This window comes from Cervus elaphus, chromosome 1, assembly GCF_910594005.1.
Source record: "Cervus elaphus chromosome 1, mCerEla1.1, whole genome shotgun sequence".
Lineage (NCBI taxonomy): Eukaryota > Metazoa > Chordata > Mammalia > Artiodactyla > Cervidae > Cervus > Cervus elaphus.
The window spans coordinates 49242925-49261746 of NC_057815.1; the positions used below are offsets into that span (position 1 = coordinate 49242925).

Consider the following 18822-nt stretch of genomic DNA (forward strand, 5'->3'; position numbering starts at 1 on the left):
TCCTCTGTCCATGGGATTATCCAGGCAAGAATAATGCAGTGGGTTGGCATACTCTCCTCCAGGGAATCTTACTGACCCAGGGATGGAACCTGTGTCTCCTGCATCTCCTGCATTGGCAGATGGATTCTTTACTGCTGAGCCACCAGGGAAGCCCAGTAAATATATATAGAATGAATAAATGAATGAAGAATGAATGAATTATCTTAGACCAATCAATATTCATGAGTTAGTACTAAAGATATGCATATGAATCACACAGGTTCAAATATTGAAAAATAGTTTTCTTTTTGCAAGGTGAGGATGACTTATAATGAGTAGACAGTTGGCATTATGTGTCATAGGATACAAAGAGTCAGTTTACAGAAGAGAAAATATGGGCTTCAGATGGTAAAGAATCTGTCTGCAATGATTCTTCAAACAGGGTTCAATTCCTGGATCAGGAAGATCCCCTGAAGAAGGGAATGGCTACCCACTCCAGTATTCTTGCCTGGACAATTCCATACATAGTCAATAAATACATAAAAAGATAATCAGAGAAATGAAATTAAATACCAGTGATATACTATTTGTCATCAGATTGACAGAAATAGAAAAAAGAGACTATCTAATGCTGAAGAAGATGGGGGGAAATGAGCATTCTTTTATGCTGCTAATGGGAGACTGAATTCCGACAACTTTTTTGAAAGTTATCAGATAGTATCTATTGAAATAAGATATACAATTTTTTTAAACCTGACAGTTCACTTTTGGAAATCTAACAGCAACAAAAGCAACAATATAAAGGATATTTATTGCAAAACTTTTTGGTATTAAAAATTGCAAATAATTTGCATGCTCATTAATAGGGATATGGTTATAAATAATTATAGTATATCTAGGTATACTATATGCAGCTATTAACAGAAGTCTGAAGGAATGTCTGTGCACTGTTGTGAAAGCAAATTGGAAAGTAATGTATATAGCATTCTCCAATTTTTCTAACAACTATAGAAAATATATTCAGGATACACATATGTGTATATGTTTGAATAAACATGAAGAAATATAAAAAATATATAGAAGTTATTAATCCTAGGGAGGTGAAAATGATAAGTTTTGCTTTATTAACTTTCCCCCAATGATCTCAGTATTATCCAGTTCATTTTAATGAATATTATCATGCTTATTATTTTAAAAATTTAATAAAATAAATTTTAAAAGAAAATTATCCAGATATCAGAATATAGTAAGCTAAACATGACGATCAAAGTAACTTAGTTGCTAAACAAAACAGTTAGGTATGAGTCAGTGTAAATCAGAATATTGTATAAGAAAGAATGAATGACAGGGACTTCCCTGTGGCCCAGTGGCTAAGACTCTGTGCTTCCAATACAGGGGCCCAGGTTCAATCCCTGGTGGGGGAACTAGATCCCACATGCCACAACTGAAAATGAAAGAAAGAACCAGCATGCTACAGAGAAGATCCTGTGTCCTGCGTTTGGTGACTAAGACCCATCCCATCATAGCCAAATAAATAAATAAATATTTTTTAAAATGACTAAAATCTTAAAAAAAAAAAAGAATTAGATCTTTCTATTGTGACATTTTGTGAAACCACAAATCATTCTTTTTCTGGAAATACTGTCCAGTTCCAGGCTTTACAATTTTAGGGATATGTGAAGAACTCAGAGAAGACAGCTGTATTATGAAATTTTGATTATTGGACATATAAAATTAGACTAATAGTAGATCTGAAGTATATGACATCTAGAATAAGACTAATACTATTCACACCCAATTGAATACTTATTGTAGGTTTGTAATAGTAAGGGATGTTTTTGGTTATAGTATCTTAAGCAATGAAAAAAATTACTTATTTCATATAATAATGTCTGGAGCTTGAAATTTAGGGCTTTCATAGAAGTACAGTGATGTTGCTAAAATCTTAGACTCTTTCTATTCTTTTGTCCTACCTTTCTCATTATTCAATGAGCACTTATTCATTTTACAAATATTTATGGAGTACTATGAATTTTTAAATTATCTTTTCATCTTTGTATGTATTGTCTCATTTTTGTTAGATGGTTTTTGCTACTCTAGGCATCACAGCCACATTTAAAAATAGAAAGCTAGGAGGTGGAGTGACAAAAGATCTGTTTGTCAGGAAGCTCTATCCTTTCTTTAGAGGAAGAAAGCTTTCTCAGAAGCACCAGAAAGTAGAATGACAAGTAAAGAAAAGTGAGCATTTTAGACAATCATTTTAGAAGTTCCAACATCTGACTGATAGCCATTCCAGAAAGAGACGATGCAAAATGGAGTAGAGTAGAAAAAAAAAAATAATGCAAGAAAAATGTCCGGAATTCAAGGTCATGAGTTTTTCAGACTGAAAGAACATCTGAGTGCCCAGAACAATGATCTACACCAAAGTATATTGTTGTAAAATTTTAAATCAATAAGGATATAGATATGATTACAAAAGACTTCAGAGAGGAAAAAAAATAGGTTGTGTAGAATAACGAAACAGACATTTCAATATTAAGACTGATGTCTAGGGTACATTGGAGCAATGCTTACAAAATTCCTGAGCAAAAATGATTTCGACTTCAAATTATGTAGATAATCAAACTATTAACTGAATGAGATAGATTTTCAGATATGCAACAACTTAAATTTACTTCTCATGTATGCTTTTTGTTAAAGAAGTTACTGGAGGATGTGCTTTAATAAAATAAGTAAACCAAGAAAAAGGAAGATTAGGAGTCCAACACAAGAAAGCATAAAGGCAAATACAAGGATGACTTATGTAAAGGCATAGAGAGCCTATCAGTCTGAATTTGAGCTGAAAGACAGAATTTCTGTATTATTCAGGGTTCTCCAGAGAAATAGAACCAATGGGTAGTGTATAAATACAGAAAGAGATTTATTATAAGGAATTAACTTACATGATTACAGAGGCTGAAAATGTGCAGGATGGGCTGGCAGGCTGGAGACCCATGAGGGCTGATGCCACGATTCTAGTCCAAAGGCTATTAAGTTGGAGACCCAGAAAGGCTGACGTTCTAGTTCAAGTCCGAAGACTGTCTGCAGGAGACTCCTCTGTTACTTAGAGGAGGGTCAGTCTTTTTGTTCTTTTCAGGTCTTCAGCACGTTGGATGAGGCTTACCCACATAATGGAGGGCCATTTGCTTCACTCAAAGTTTGTTGTTCAGTTTCTCAGTTGTGTCCAACTCATTGCAACCCCATGAACTGCAGCAAGCCAAGCTTCTGCAAGCTTCTGTCCTTCACTTTCTCAAACTCATGTCAACTGAGTCAATGATGCCATCCAACCATCTCATCTTATCCCAAAACACCTTTGTAGAAGCACCTAGAAAAATGTTCAAGCAATTATCTGGACACTCTGGCCCAGGAAAGTCAATACATAAAATTAACCATTAGTTTCCAAGAAAAATGTTAACTTGATACATTTGACAATTTGGAAAAATAACACTTTTGGGTGAAAACATGGAAAAAGTAATAATAGTTCCATAAAACTAAGTGAATTATTGTAAATAGGTTTTTAATAAGGAAGAACAAAGATATATAAAAGAAATGACATTTATTTATAGTATACTACTTGGCTCAGTCATAAACAAGATTTACTTTGTGTGATAATATAAGCCTTGGCTTGATTTAAAGTCAGTGAGCTGTTACATAATTATTTATATTGGGAGGATGGGAAAAATGATACCTAAGAATTAAATATTCACCCGCCAAAATAAGATGATAAAGAATGATTAAATTTTAAATTAAAAAGTAGTTTATGTACAAGGCTTAAATATCATTATAAGCACATTAGTTAGAAATGTGCAATTAAATACTAAAAGATTTGAATACAAAAAGACTTGAAAGTGATCGTCTTTGGGTCTTGTGAATGGGAAGAGGAAGGTTGTGACAGAGATCCATTGTTTTATAATAAAAGCTTTTTAGTAAAATTCTATTTTTTTACCCTTTTAAAACACTACTTTAACAAAAAATTAATTAAAAATAAAAATCAAAGTATGTATAAGATGCTCTAGCAATGCTCCTTTCAGTGATTGTCATAAATAAATGAAAACATGTATATTTTTAGGTCCTAAAAGAAATCAGGTTCTGAACAAAAAAGGAGTCATATCATATGATTTCACACAGGTTTAAAAGAAGTGTGAAGATTTCTGTCTTTCTGATTGTATTTCATTGGAATCTCCGTTTATAGGTATTCTTAGGATGTCTGCTACGGAAAGATACTTTTATTTTCTGTATATGTAGAAGTACTAACTAGGTTGTTGAAATGACTTAGAATGAAGGATTATTAATAGATGTGTTAAAGGGCACTAGAAACTTGGTAATCTGAAAAAATTCTGCAGTTGAATGATTTGTATAAATTATTTTAGAAACTGATTTATTAAATTACATGCAGGTATCTTGTTGGGTCATTTTTGCATATAGCTCTATACTGTCTGGAAAATTGAGATATTATTCCCACTAATTCTAGGTTGTATTTACCTTTTGTGACATATGAACGACTGTGCATTTCAGTGTATCTGATGTATCTTTCAATACATCTGTTGAATGACTTGTCGTGATTGTGAACTGTGAGCTAATGGAATCCAGAGGCTATGATTCTTTTTTCTTACTCTTCTTTGATCTTAGCACCCAGGAGTTGCACACTGGATGTAGCTCAGATAAATTGTTCTTAGTTCTTTCATTTTAGGATTTTTGGTTTACTTAAGGGCACTCCAAAATAACTGTAAGCAGTACTTGAGCACTCCATATGTAACTGTAGAGCTGTAGAATATTGGCTGTTGTATTACTCTGTGTGTGAATTGCAAACAGACCAAAAACAAGTTTGCTAACTATGGGACATACCTTATTAGAGTTTCCAAGGTGAAATTGTACATGTTGGTAGAAAAAAATTTAGACTGTATGCTCTTCCAAATACAGTTACACAGATGAAAGCAGAATGAAAAAGTTCACATTTCAGGTGCTCTGATTTCTCAAATGATAAAAGGGAACTAGTATATTAAATAACTATGCAGAAAGTGGTGACTGAGGTGGCTCAAATAAAATTAAGGCCAGAAAAGGTTAATGGAATTTATAAGAAATGAGCAAGCTCTGTTTCATATTCTCTGGATCAGACCAATATGTCCCTATTCCAGGAAAGGTGGGTTGGTACTTGATTTTCCTATTCTTGTATTTGGAAAAATCACAAAATTGTTGACATTCTGAGTCAAAAGATTAAAAACTAAAACAATTATATTGATCACCTATCCCACATACTTATGTATACAGTTTTACTGATATTAAATGTAATTACTTGATTTTGGTGAAAATTTTGAGCATATCTTGCAGTAGTTTTTCACTGCTGATGATTACAGTGTATTCCACTTCTTGCCACCCAGGAAGTCATTGCAATTTTCTCTATTATGCTCAGACAGATAATATATGCTCATAAGGAAATATCAGTGACAAAATGGTCCTTAATGATTTTACAAAATTGTTTCTTAAACATTAATGGATAAAATGTTATTCTAAAAATACTTTGAAAGCAGAATGTAAGTAAAAACAATGGAATCTCACACATTTAAAACAGATAAGAGATTTTGCACTAGTATTGATTTTGAACACTGAAGTAATTTAATAGTTTTCTCCCTATTGTATAGTATGTTAATCCTGAGTGTTAAGGGTAGGTTAGGTAAGCCTGTTGATGATTTTAACAATCTTTAAACTAACCATAATAATTTCAAGGACCAAAATGTTGCTAGTTCAAGGTAGTTTCTTTATTCCTTGTGTTTAAGTATCATAGACCTAATTCAAGTTGTAGTGTTCATGTAAATAATCAACTTACATTAAAAAATTTTTAATTGAATAAAGTCAAATACATGAACATATTTCATACTTTATTGTATCTGGAAGATAATTCAAGCTTCACAGTAAAATATATTCAATTTTAACAATATTCACATAAATAAGTGCCTATGGGCTACCAAATATTTAATAAAATTTTAAGGATAAGTAATTATCTTCTGTTGTATTTTTCATATTAAGCACAATTTTAATTATAAATGTAAATATTTTAATATATTCAGGATTTTTTCTCATTGGATATTTTTGCTCAGTTTTTGTCATTCAAGTAGTCTTACATATTGTAACTGCTGTAATATTATGCCTGCCTTCTTTCTTTGTTCCAAAAATATATTTTCCATTTTGACTGATTAGAAAATGTCAGTAGTAAATTTATAAAATAACACATATGGGCAATAGAAACAATATATTTCTATTATTTGTTAAGTTATATTTATTCTCTGTTAAATATGAACAAGAAACAACATGGACAATAACCACAATTTGAATTTATCTAAAGTATCGGTGCATTGCATGCTCATGAATGCTCGATTGCTCAGTTGTGTCTGACTCTTTGTGACCCCATAGACTGTAGTCTGCCAAGCTCCTATGTCCATGGAATTTTCCAGGCAGCAATACTGGAATAGGTTGCCACTTCCTTTTCCAGGGGATCTTCCTGACCCAGGGATCAAACCCACATCTCCTGCATTAACAGGTGGATTCTTTACCACTGAGCAACCTGGAAAGTCCAAAGTATCTGTAGTGCATACCAAATATACAGTTACTATGCTGAAGGCAGGAGACAAATGCTTCATGAAGAAGACTTATTATTAAGGTTGTTTTCACTAAATAGTAATACCCAAACTAATATTTAAAAAATTAAACATTTAAAAAAGTATCTAGCATGGTGCTTGTTTCTAGAAATAATAGTATATTAAAATCAATTAAACATTAAACAGTAGTTATATTTTGTGGGTTTTTTTTTTTTTTTGCAGTATAGGCCTATGATTTTGACATATAACTTAAAATATTCATTTGACATTTTTCAATATATTGCTGGATAATGCTGTTATTGCCTTGCAGGGTCACATGTTTTTTAGTTTTATCACCGGATTTTCTCACAATGGTGATGTAGTGGTTAATAGAGTGGTCTTCCCTTTTGTAGACAGCTAACACCTGGCTTACTTAGACTAACACTTTCATACCAATAAGTAAAACTTGGTAGGATAGACTGGCTAATGCACAGATCTTATGCTGTAGTTACAGTGTTAAGAAGTCCTTGTTATTATGAATGTGCATTATGAGTATATTGTACACAGTCCTGGTATGCAAATGTGTAGCATTCAGAGAAGTGAAATAATTCTGTGTTATTATTATCTTTGTAAATTACATCTTAAGAGTTTTTGAGGACTTTATGAAGGCAGTTTTCTATACTCACAGTCATACAGTATGTGCAGCACAAAGTGTTTTCTTTCACTATTAACAATAACTGAGCCAATGAAAATGCTTTTTAAATATACACCCGGCAAGCAGTTATCTGGCTCTTCGTTCTTACTATCCACAAACCATCTTTTATCGCCTTTAAAGACAGCATATGAAACAGCTTTGTAAACATCTGTTTTTCATTGTTAATTGTCAGGAAAACTGGGGATTTAAAAGCTTCTTTGCAATCCTCTTAATCCTATCAAGAAGAATAAGTTGTATATGTTTATCATTTCCTCCTTGGATTGTTTCTTTATCATTTGGAAAAAAATACACACATACTGCCTTCATTTATTTTCTAAAAAATCACTTTTAAGAATATAATATTTTTTAGCTAGTTTGAGGACATTGCCCTGTAGAAATTCATTGAAATTATTAGCAACACAGTCTATATTATACCTAGGAAAGATGCATAATAAGTATAGATTTAAATATAGTGTGCCTTTTCAAATTATTTTCAGAGTTCTCTTGGGCATATTCCATTTCAAAATATGCAATGATAGAAAATACAAGGAAAAGATATTTGTTAGCCAATGAGCATATAACTTAGAGCTCCAAATCTCTTGCCATATTTATTCTTTATAAAATGTATTCTTTATTTATAGTTTTTTTTTCTGTTCCAATAATCAAGCCATTAATGTCAATGGAATATTTCTGGCAGTGATATAATAAGACTTTTGTAATTGTGTCTTACTTCTAAATGAAAGGGATCTGTTATAATAATTACTTTAAAAATATTAAAATTCTGCTCTAGTCTTTTTGAATTTATAATGTAAAACCAAATGCACCTATCTCTTGAGAACAGAAAGAACACTCATAACTTAATAATTAAGTGATATGTAGTAACCAATAATTTTGGTATCCATAAATAAACCTAAGTAGCAAGAGTATGGAATACTAAGAGAAGTAGCTGATTGTTACTGAAACTTTTTATTTCAGAATGTATCCATTTAAAAATATCTTATAACCTTATCTAAACTGCTGTCCTTTCAGGCTATTAGAATGCATTGTGGATTTTTCTTTTTTAAAAGGTTTGTACTTTATTAGTTTCTAAACTAGTATAAATTGGAAACTCACTACTCACTATTTATATTGCTTTTCAAACTTATATTGAAGTAATGTAGAACTAGGCCTTATCACTGCATATAAAATTAATCAAAATGACATATTGTTGCAGTTTCTATGGTAACCATATCATGATGCTGATGCTCTTAAAAATTTATAAACTATAATCTGAAATATGCTAATTCTAGTGAACATAGTTAACACTTATTTGCTTAATATTCAGTTTAGTACTAAACTTCATCAACTTTGAAAGTAGATTGATAACATATTGAATATAATTAAAAGAGGTTTTGTGTTGAGCTCTTGAGTTTAAATGTTTTCTCCAGAAGCCTACTATTCTAGAACTTTAAGTATGAATAAGTGAAGCTTTTCTCTCATTATTGTCTTAAATAGACATGAATTAACATGAGGATGATCATTGTTGCATATTCTCAATATTGTTGTCTGTCCCCGTCCCCTCACCTTAAAAATAAAACATTCAAACCTCATGCAAAACATCTTGATGAAAACTTAAAAATTCAATAAAATTCAATGAGCTATTTCAGTAATAGTAAACATCCAGATACTTGGAACACCGAATTATATTTTAACTTTCATTTGCTTCCCTTTTGATAGATAATATCTTTATCTTATATGTACAATTATGCTACATGTTAGAGACATAAAACATAAAAAGTTATAGAATAATTTTGAATAGCAATTACAGATCAATTTGAAGTTATGAAGTTTCTTTTAGTACTCATTTAAAATTAAAATATATAAAATATGTTATTTGGAATTGGTTTATAACTGTAGATTCTGTTTCTAAATAAAGCTTTTAAAAGATATATCTTTTGATAAGTTAGAAAAGCTTTTAGAAATGTGATAGCTTGTTGGTTTATAAAAATATCTGAGGTAGCTTAAATAGTATATGCCAAATAAAATGAACTAACATCATATGTAACTATCAAATGTACTTATATTGAACAGAATATTTCTGCTGATATTTGGTAAAAAAATTTTTTTCAATATATGTACAAAAGGCTTTTAACTAACATTTATTAAATTAGAAAAGTGCAAAAGATAGATCCTCAGTTAATGCACTTTTTAATTATTTGCTTTGCACATATTAGACACTCAATAAATATTTAATTTGTGAATTAAAAATGTATAAAACAGCAAAAGTCTTCAATGTAACTGTGATATTTAAAAATGCACACACACACAGAAATCCTCTATTTAGAAATATTAAAATCAACAATCTGGGATTTGAAAGAAAGATTTCTAAATAATAAATTTTAGAAAATTATATAATTTAGGCAAATTCAGGTTTTTAAAACAATGCTAATACATACAGAAAGCATAAAATTTCTAAGGTAAATGATCAAACTTTTAAAGACTAGTAATATTAGCAAATTGTTGTTTTATTATTTGATATTTATCAGTGAACAATTTTACAGCATTGTTTTTGTGTCCTTTGCTTGTCTTTTATTAGGCATTGGAATGGGTCTGTATGATTTATCAGATGTATCTAGTGTGGCTAAATGTGTAATGAATGGAGTGATAGTCATCTTAGTGAATTGTAAACCTCAGATTTGGGCAGAGGTAAATGTTTCTTTAAGTAGAGAGTGGCACATATGAAGGAATGTAAATGCTTTAATAATATTACCGGATGCTGAAAAGGTGACATGTTACCTTAGAAGGATGCTATCATGTGGGATATGTTGAATTTTAGTGAATAAATTTATTTCTGTGTTTGATTTAATCTATCATTACTCTTTATCATATGATTACTCTTTATCATATTTTTGCCTCTCTGTGATTTTTATAATTTTCATGCCTACCTATAGTATTTTCTAGATCACTTTTAATAGAAAAACAATTCTATGTATCTTTATAAGACAAACATTTGGATAACTGATAAATATTTCACTTTTCATATGGATGTTTTAGTGATATTAGTTTTGGCAGCCTTAAGCTATAAGTTATTACTTTAATAAATAATTTTTTTCATATAGCATTTCAAAAATATTAGGTTTGGCATTTTAAAATATTAGGTCTGATGTGTATTTTGGGGGGAATTGATAGAGGTTTATAATTTTTTGGTTTCTACCACATTCCTTTTTATGGTGGTTTTATTTCACTATATTTTGCCATTGATACTCTGTACTAAAATGAAATGTATATACAGAACAGTGACAACTTCTCCTATGTTATTAGGATTTGATTTAAAGATCACGGAGTTGGTGTCTGACTGCACATGTGCCATGTGTTCCAGTTTTGTAGTCATTGGCCTTTGATTTTATTTTTCTTTGTGAGGCTTCTATCCAGGCTTAGTTTCTGCCAGTTACAGTAGACTTCATGTATATATCCCTTCCATTTAAGAGGTGAACTGTCAGGATTATGTATGGTAAAACCAAGGCAAAACCCCCTGAGATAAAGCTCTGGGGCATTTCTTCCATGAGGTTGGCCCACCCCATGTGACTAAGAAATGAGATGATTTGAGGGCTATTACATACTTAAGGTTTTCATAGTGGATTAAAATAGCATTACTTAGCACAGGTGTTTCTATAATTGGGATTCCCTGGGAAAATTCCATACTGTATTCCATAACACTCAGCTTTCCACACAAGTGAAGGAGCAATCGGATGTTAATTTGCTAGGTTGTAGTACGAAACAGCAGAATTGCGTCTGGCTTGGGGGCCTGTTGCTTCTCTTCTTTGAAAAGACATTTCCTGTTGTCCATCATCAGCATTAGGTCGCTGTGGTTCTTTTTATAAAATGTATTTCTTCTACTACTACTGTTCTTGTTATTCTGACCAAACTACTGAAAGGCCCCAGTCGGTATTAGCAAGGAGTGAATTATAGCCTCATATAGCACAAGATAGTTCCTGAGTGTCCTCTTTTTGGAGATAAGTCAAATTATTCTTCTCCTTTTGTAAAGCATTACTATTAAACAATGTCTGTGTACCCAAGTAACAGGGAAATTCCCAGGACAGTTCTAAGGCACATTTCACAGAAGAGATGGGACTTGCAGTGGCCTTGCAGACGTCCCCATGCCTTGGAGGCAGTGTCCAGGCACAACAAAGAACAACCACAAGTTATTTCAGAATTTGGCTAGGGTATTCTTAAGCCTGGTATTTTTATAATGCAAGACGTGAATACAGGAAGAACGGTGTGCGGGAAAAGGGTTTCAATATAAGTATGGGTGGGAAAGTTGGAAATTGCTGATATAATTAACAATCACTATTATTTTACCGAATCCATTGTTAGACAATCAGAAGGACTGTTTTCCTGAGAAATGGGTGACTATTAGCACTAAGTATCCAGTCGTCGCTGCAGACGGCCAGGTTGCCTGAGCACATCCCTCTCCTTCACGTAGTTCTATCCTGGAATCCCCCTGCTAAGTGACCTCGGGTCTAGCTGCGTGGTTGAATCCCTTTGTTTCCGGCCCCGAGGGTAGAGAGCAAGCGGGAGAGGAGCCCGTGGGAGTACGAAGTCCGAGCTGAGCCGAGGTCGCCGCAAAAGGGAACCTGGTCCTCAAACAGGACCCGAGCTACCGCTACGCCTCTCCGAAGCTGCTTCCAACCCTCTGCTACTGCCCTGGGAGTGCTTGAAGTTTCAGGGCAGCAGTGCCTGCCTTGCATCTGCAGACTGGTCCCGGGTTTTGCACTTTGCTGGGAGAGTGCGCCTTCGCTCGGTTCCCTGCTATTGGTTTCAGCTAACCTGCAGTGTTAGCCCTTACTCCTCTCAACCCGGGTGTCAGAGGGCAGGCCTTGCTTTGCTCAGACAGTCCGCTTGAGAGGTGCCCTCCCTTTGCTTCTCTTTAGAGCGGTCCAAGGCATTCGCCGAGACTGAGGGGCCGGTGTCCGCCGGGTTGGTCTCAACAGCCGGGAGCCGGGCGCAGTCTTCCGCTCGACCTCAAGGTGGCGACTTAGGCACGTAAACAAAGCTCGGCCAAGCCGGACGGTTGGCACCCTCGCGGTTCATCCACGTATCATCCTAGTTTTCCCGCTGCTCTCAAGCGGACTGAATTGACTGTTAAAGAGACTTGAGTTTAGATGAAGAGTTCGGCCAGGATGGCAAAACGTGTATGTGTCTATGTGTGTGTCTGTGGGTGCGTGCTACCGCACGCACAGAGGCGGCGGGAGGTGGTATTGAGTGGAAACTCTCGGTGGAACCCGTTTGGGACGCCGAGATTCTCCTCTGCATCACCTGAGCTCTCAGGATAGGCGACCCGGCAGGCTAGGTCTTCCGGACCATTGTGTAACCCGAGATGCCGCGACCAGGGTGCAACAGCAGAGGGACAGAGGGTCTGGTGGCTGCCGCCAGCGGGAAAAGATTTGCTAATCTCGTTTCAATGACGCCCACAATTTATGAGTGGAGAGACCTGGAAAAGAAAGCCTTATGTCGTGCTGTGTCCTTCTCTAGGGTGCATGCTGGCTGACCCGATGGGGAGAGGTCCCTGCCGGTGGGTAAGAGAGACACACAGACAGCAAAACGATAAACGTGCGAGAATCACACAGTCTTACCTCCGGGATGAAAAGACACGGTTCCTAGAACTGAGATTTCCAAGTCAGTGTGCATCCCAGCTGTTTCTCCCGTAGGCTCTTTTCCTGTCTAATACAGCCTTAAGAGTAACTTGGATAAGGCTTGAGCTGCACCCCTCCTTTTTTTTTCTTTCCAGACATTCCCTAAACTCAACCCAGGGCAAATCCAGAAGTCGGTACAGTACAGAGCTTCCATTCAGTCATGGGGGGAAAAAATCCCTTTTACAGTTTCTCTTAGGCAGATGGAAGAAGTAGATGATTACGGGACTTGGAGGGGTGCATGGGGATGGCATGGGATGTTGGTGGCAGGGAATCGCGATTTCTCTTAGGTTCTGGTGCTGCAGGTAACGTTCCCAGATTCCAGCTGCTCTCAAGTCGAGCTTCGGTGGTGGCCGGTGAGAGTGGAGAGCGATCCTCGATCCTCGTCTAATGAGAGAGAGGAGGAGGGTGGAGTGGAGGAGAAACTGACCCTGGACAGGCTCCACGGACACATTGTCTTGGTTCATGTTTGTGCCCGCTCTGTGCTGCTGCCTTTGGGAGCCTTTTCAGCAGGGTAGTATGCCCGAGGCGCTTTCTCCCCCCCTTCTAAAAATGTGTTTAAAGATAAGTGAATATCCTTCTAAAACAAGTTAAAATCTTTCTCTGACTTTCCATTTGAGATGTCAAAAGGATTAAATAAATGAAACTTTATTTGACCGGGGAGTTTACCCAGAGACTTAACGACATCTCGGGTCTTTGGCCTTATTCTAATTCCATGGTGGTAATTACCCTTCGTTTCTTTAAGTGCAATAGATTTATTGCCTTAGAGACTATGCACAGTTTGATTGAATTATTCATTTTTTTTTCTTTGGTGTAGACTGCATCTGGGGACTCTGATGTGACGTGTAGATTTTTTTTTCAGGAACAAAGGGAATGTGGAAATGAAAGAGAGAGGGAGAGAGAGGCTGGCAGATGTAATGAGACGCGGTGAAGGTGTACGCAGACTGGCACTCCCACTCCTCCCTTCTGCTCTCACTGCAGCCCTGGGTAACTCGCAGGCTAACACAAACAGCTTTTCTCCCGCAGCCTGCCCTCTGTCACTGTAAGTACATCAGCCTTCTCTTATCAGCATGCAGATTCCAGCCACGCACTCCCCTAGACTCGGCTTTGCACCTTAGACAGCAGGAGAACATTTAAAAATTAACTTTCCTAAGCCAGGAAAGACATGTCTGTAAAACTTATTTTTGATTTATCTTTATTTTTCTTTGAAAAAAGTTCATGCATTTTTACCACTTTTCCCCACCTCCTTTGTGGCGGTGCTGCTGCTACTGTCGCTACCGCTGTGGTCTTCCCAATATGATGATGCGCAGATTCAAATGAAATTTAATGTTATTCTCTATCCATTTAAAGTCCAGGGACAATGCCTGGTCCTTTTGCAAAATGACGTCTTAAAGAACGCAGAGCATTATTCACAGTTTGCTTTTTTGCTTTTGTTGTTGAAACATGAGTTCCGACCTCTTTGAGGCAGAGTCCCAAGGGCACTGTTATTTGGGAGTTCGGGTTATTTGGTTACACCAAACTTAAATGAAGTGCGATGGACTGCTGGAGTCGTTGGTGTGTTTGTTATTCCTGTTTAAGGAAATCAATTGCTAAAAGTTTTCTCTGGGCTGTAATTAAAGTTTCCAACTTCTTCCTTTTTGGCTTTTTATACTCTTTCACTTATTCTTCGTTTCAGTAAAAGTTCTCATTCTCCGTGTTTTGGAAGACATTTATATTTGTACTATTTATACAGTACCTATAAAGCCCTTCCTCAAAGAAGTTAGAAACCTTAGGATGAAATCATGTAGATCTGAATTGTCCTCCCGGCTGGTTTAAGGAGACTTTCAAGGCGAGAATACGAGTCTTTAACAGTCGTTTTGATTTTTGCGTGGGTGCTTTAAATATTAACTTCTTGAGCAGAATTCATTGCGCTCCCCTTCCCAAGTTCAGGGGAACCTCTCTCCAGGAACCGAGCGCGCCTTTAATTTGCCGGTTCGCGCCTCTTCTCTGGAGGTGCGAGGCCAAACTTAGCAAAGCCGAGTTGTCTTTGCTGGTTGTCGTGCGCAGGGACACCCGGACAGCTCGGAGGTAGCGATAGCTGCGGGCAGGTAAGTCTGCTCCCACCGCTTGCCCCTCCTTCCCTCCCTGGTTCCCGGTGCTCGGTGCCCGGCTTCTTGCGCAGCGCGGGGCTCCGACCCCCGGGGAAAGTGAGCCCTAGTGTGCCGGGATCTGGCCACGGTGCCTAGGTTTCCTCGGCTCCTTTCGGAACTTCCTGGAGCCCGCAGGCCAGTGCGGACCAGGTGGAGAGTCCGGCACTTCAACTCTCTGCAGCGCTCTTTGCCTTGCCCCCTGCTCAGTACTGCAGCGCCAGTGGCTTGAAAGGAAACTCTGAGGGCTCACTCCCGCCCCCGAGGGCCACGTGTCAACCCATGCACAGCCTGAAGTGCGGCACCGAGACCCCAAACTTTAGTTTCTTTCCTTTAGGGATTAATGTTGTGATTGGCTCGGGGTTCCGCCTTATCAATCTACTTTGGTTATCAGTTTATTAGATAAAATCTAAAGAGGATTCCGCCGTTCTTCCGCCGAAGGTCCACCGCGGCCCAGTATTAGGGCCTTGGATGTCGGAGATCTTGATAATGTCGCTTTTTTTGGCCTTCTGCCAGAAGCCTGTACCTGGTCGGCGGGGTCTGTCTTGTTCCCCAGATTCCCCAGTGCTGGGTGATTTAAAGAACTCATACGCTGGTACTTGTAAAGCTAAACTTACCACAACTTTGAGAAACCCAAGTCGCGCCCCATCGTTTCCGTTTGGGATGTTTCACCTCTCTCGGTGGCTCTACCCTGAGAACTCAGGCTTTGGGACTTAAAATTATCCCCTCTTCTTTCTGCTTTAACTCTGTAGGCATTTAGGAAGGGTCATTCGATTTTGCCCTAAAGCTTTCCATAGATTTTTTGCTCCTGTAGTTGAGTTCTAGGGCCAGAGAGAGGCTTTGGAAGGACAGCTGGGCCAGGCCACACTCATTCACAAAAACAAAATAAAACAAAGACAAAATCAAAACCCAGAAGAGAGTTGACTCTTGTCTAGGATAGAAACACCAATCTGGGTTTGCCTGTTGGGCCTCTGAGGTCAAGGAGCACTCCTGGGAATTTTGGGACCAGGTGTGAAGGAGCTGGCAGGAAAGGTGCCAGGCATTCTTTTCACTGGCTTCTAGGCTCTGGCCTCTCCAGGCAGATTTTTCCAGTCATGAAGATCTCTGTGGGAGAAAGGGACACAAGATTTCTGGTTGGGGACTGTTGTCCTCTCAGCCAACAGTCATCAAGTCATTTTAACTTGCAGTCTTCAAGCTTCCAATCCTCAGCATCATCTTTCCTAACTGGAATAGGAAATAAGCATGGGGCTATTCCTTCTGCCCCATTAATCCCAGGTGTTCATCCTGACCCTTATTTCTATCCTCTTCCTTCTCTTGTCTGGAGTTTATATGAAACCAAACATGGAGTATACTTTAAGAAGCCAATATACGACTAACAGACATCTCAGCTTGGTACATCTGCATTTACTTACTTTCTCCATTTTCTTCAAAGTTAGTGGAACAAAGATGAGGCTTTCTCCTCTGTATCTTTTATCACTTGATCTGTGAAGGTCTTCCTCAAATTGGCAACTTTAGATTGCATTAACTTTTTGATTTTTCTAGCTCTAATTCCTGACTCCTCTCTCCTGTCCATATCTACTTTCACAAATTCCCTGTTCATGTAATGCCTCAAAGTGGCCCGCTCATATCAGTTTCTACATAGCAAGGACCTCACTTCCACAAATCTCTGTAGGTTTACACTGATCGTGTCAGAACCCCTCTCTTAGCTTTTAATCTTGATGTAATTTGGACTCTCCACTAACTTTAGTTTCTCAAATCTATTTCTTTGGGCCTGGCTTAACACAGGCCAACATCACCTTGTGCACACTGGCTGCTTCTTAGCTCTGTGTCTGCTGTTGTCAAAGCTAGTGTTCTCATCTATTTCTTTTGTTCTGTATCTCTATTACCTAACATCATGATTATTCTCTCCCCTCCCAGTCCCCCAGGTTTTTTTTTTTTGCACTGAGATAAAATTCCAGGTCTCTGTTCCATTAGGCCACCCTATACCCTTCAAATCTTTTATCTACCCTACACACCCACATCAAAGAGAATCTTTAATTTGTGTAGGTTTTTTTTTTTTTTTATGGGGGGTGGTTAAACATAATTTTCTCTATCTGACTTACATGTTTTTTGCAAAATGCTGTCCTGGGTGACTGAAACTCTTCATCTTTTACAACTTCCCAGCCACCCATCTTGAAATTGTTTCTCCAAATCTTTTCCTCTACAAAGTTGAGGTAATACACATATATCACTCACCCAATTCTGTGTAACACAAACTTAACCCTATAATAAATGTGTGACTATTTAGTTTATCATTGTATAAGGTATAATCATTTTTTTCCTTGGTAGTTTGTACATGTTTTGTTATTCACAATTTTAACCCATAAACTTCATATTCCACATGGCCTCCAGAATATGGCCCCCTACATATGTTAAGAATCTCCTGTATCAATTCCTTTTTCTCTCAGTTGCTCTTCCTCCATCTTTTAAAATAAGGTCCTCTTCCTCTATTTACTGAAATCCTGTTAACCTATATGTTTCCATGATCTCTGCTTCCTGCATCTCTTTCTTCACTCTCTTTTGATTACTTCTCTTTTTCACTTTTCTTCATCCTTATTATTCATCCTAATATTCACCTTCCTTTCCTTCTTCTTGGTCTGCTTTAGCCCCTGTTCTTTCTCTTCTCTGTTTCTGCCATGACTCACTTCTGTGGTCCAGTTCTATATCTCAGTACTTCCTAACATTCAGTCCATTCATCATCCTCTTCACATAACTTTTTCAAAGCACAAACTACCATCCCTGCAATTCCTCTCCCACCTTCCCTCCTCCTTTTCTCCAGTTTGCTCCTTTCTTTCTCCCCAGTTGTCTACCTTTCCGCCTCTTCAGTTTGCCTTCATCTAGACTCCTCCTTCCAACAACTCCAGCCCTAATAGCACTCCTGGGGTCCTTTACTCCTCAGCCTTTTTCTCTCCACCTAATACTTGTCACCATTCCCCTCTGACCTCAACTCTCCCTCTTCTTTGTCGCCTTCCAGTTCTCTCCTACTAGTCGCTTCACTCTCTCTTCGCAGGCGCTTTCTCCAATTCCACCCTCCGCTCCCGCCGGTCTCTGCCCTCTCTCTCTCCGGCTCTCTCTCCTTTGCCTCCGCTCTCCCCTCCTTCTTCTTCCCCCGGCCCTCCCCCTCCCTCCCAGCTTCCCTGCCTGGCTCGCTGCCTCCCTCGCCTCTTGTCTCATCTTGCCTGTGTTGTCTGGGAGGGGAGCCCTGCCTCCTCTCCCTCGCTCAGATCAATGCCCTGGCCACTCACTTTCTGATGTTGCACGACGGGAAATGCTTTGAATACTTACGACATGGCCGCTCACACTGATTGCCAAGATTGACAGCACTAACCATCGCCTTCACTTGTTTCAAGGGGGAAGCCCCTAGTCACCCCGCTCTGCGCTCACCTCCCGGCACCCCGGCGGCAAACTTCTGCGGGTCAGCGTTCCCCCGCTCGGGGCGGGACACCCCCGCAGACTTGAGTTAACGGGCTTAGCCGGCCGCGGCGCTGGGGGGCTCTACTCTCTTGCTCCCCGGGCTGAGCTAATTGACCCAGCAACGACTCCCCTTCCTTAATTTTTTTTTTTTATTTGTATCTTTCCCTTTTTTCTTTAATGCCATTTACTCCCGCGGCGCAGCGCACAAGGAGCCCTCCCGTGCGGTACCATCCTGGAGCCCGCCCAGGTAACCGGGACGGAGCGAGCGATCTAGAAAGCGAGGGAGGCAG

General features: G+C 38.0%; 1 protein-coding gene and 1 long non-coding RNA gene across 8 annotated transcripts in view; one reads left to right on the plus strand and one right to left on the minus strand.

Annotated features, from left to right (window-relative positions):
- Nucleotides 1-18822, minus strand: part of LOC122694081 — a 33373-nt gene that overhangs the window by 14382 nt on the left and 169 nt on the right. For 2 of the 3 annotated variants that reach the window (XR_006341104.1, XR_006341106.1), the window contains exon 2: nucleotides 2922-16183. This is a non-coding gene — a long non-coding RNA (uncharacterized LOC122694081). Of the gene's footprint in view, nucleotides 1-1080; nucleotides 16184-18822 lie in introns of those variants that run through there. The other variant, XR_006341099.1, reaches the window with a different exon arrangement.
- Nucleotides 13875-18822, plus strand: part of SOX6 (SRY-box transcription factor 6) — a 677134-nt gene continuing 672186 nt past the window's right edge. For 4 of the 5 annotated variants that reach the window (XM_043902204.1, XM_043902115.1, XM_043902289.1 and 1 more), the window contains exon 1: nucleotides 13875-13995. The gene's annotated coding sequence lies outside the window, so the exon portion shown is untranslated. Of the gene's footprint in view, nucleotides 13996-16179; nucleotides 18780-18822 lie in introns of those variants that run through there. The other variant, XM_043902213.1, reaches the window with a different exon arrangement.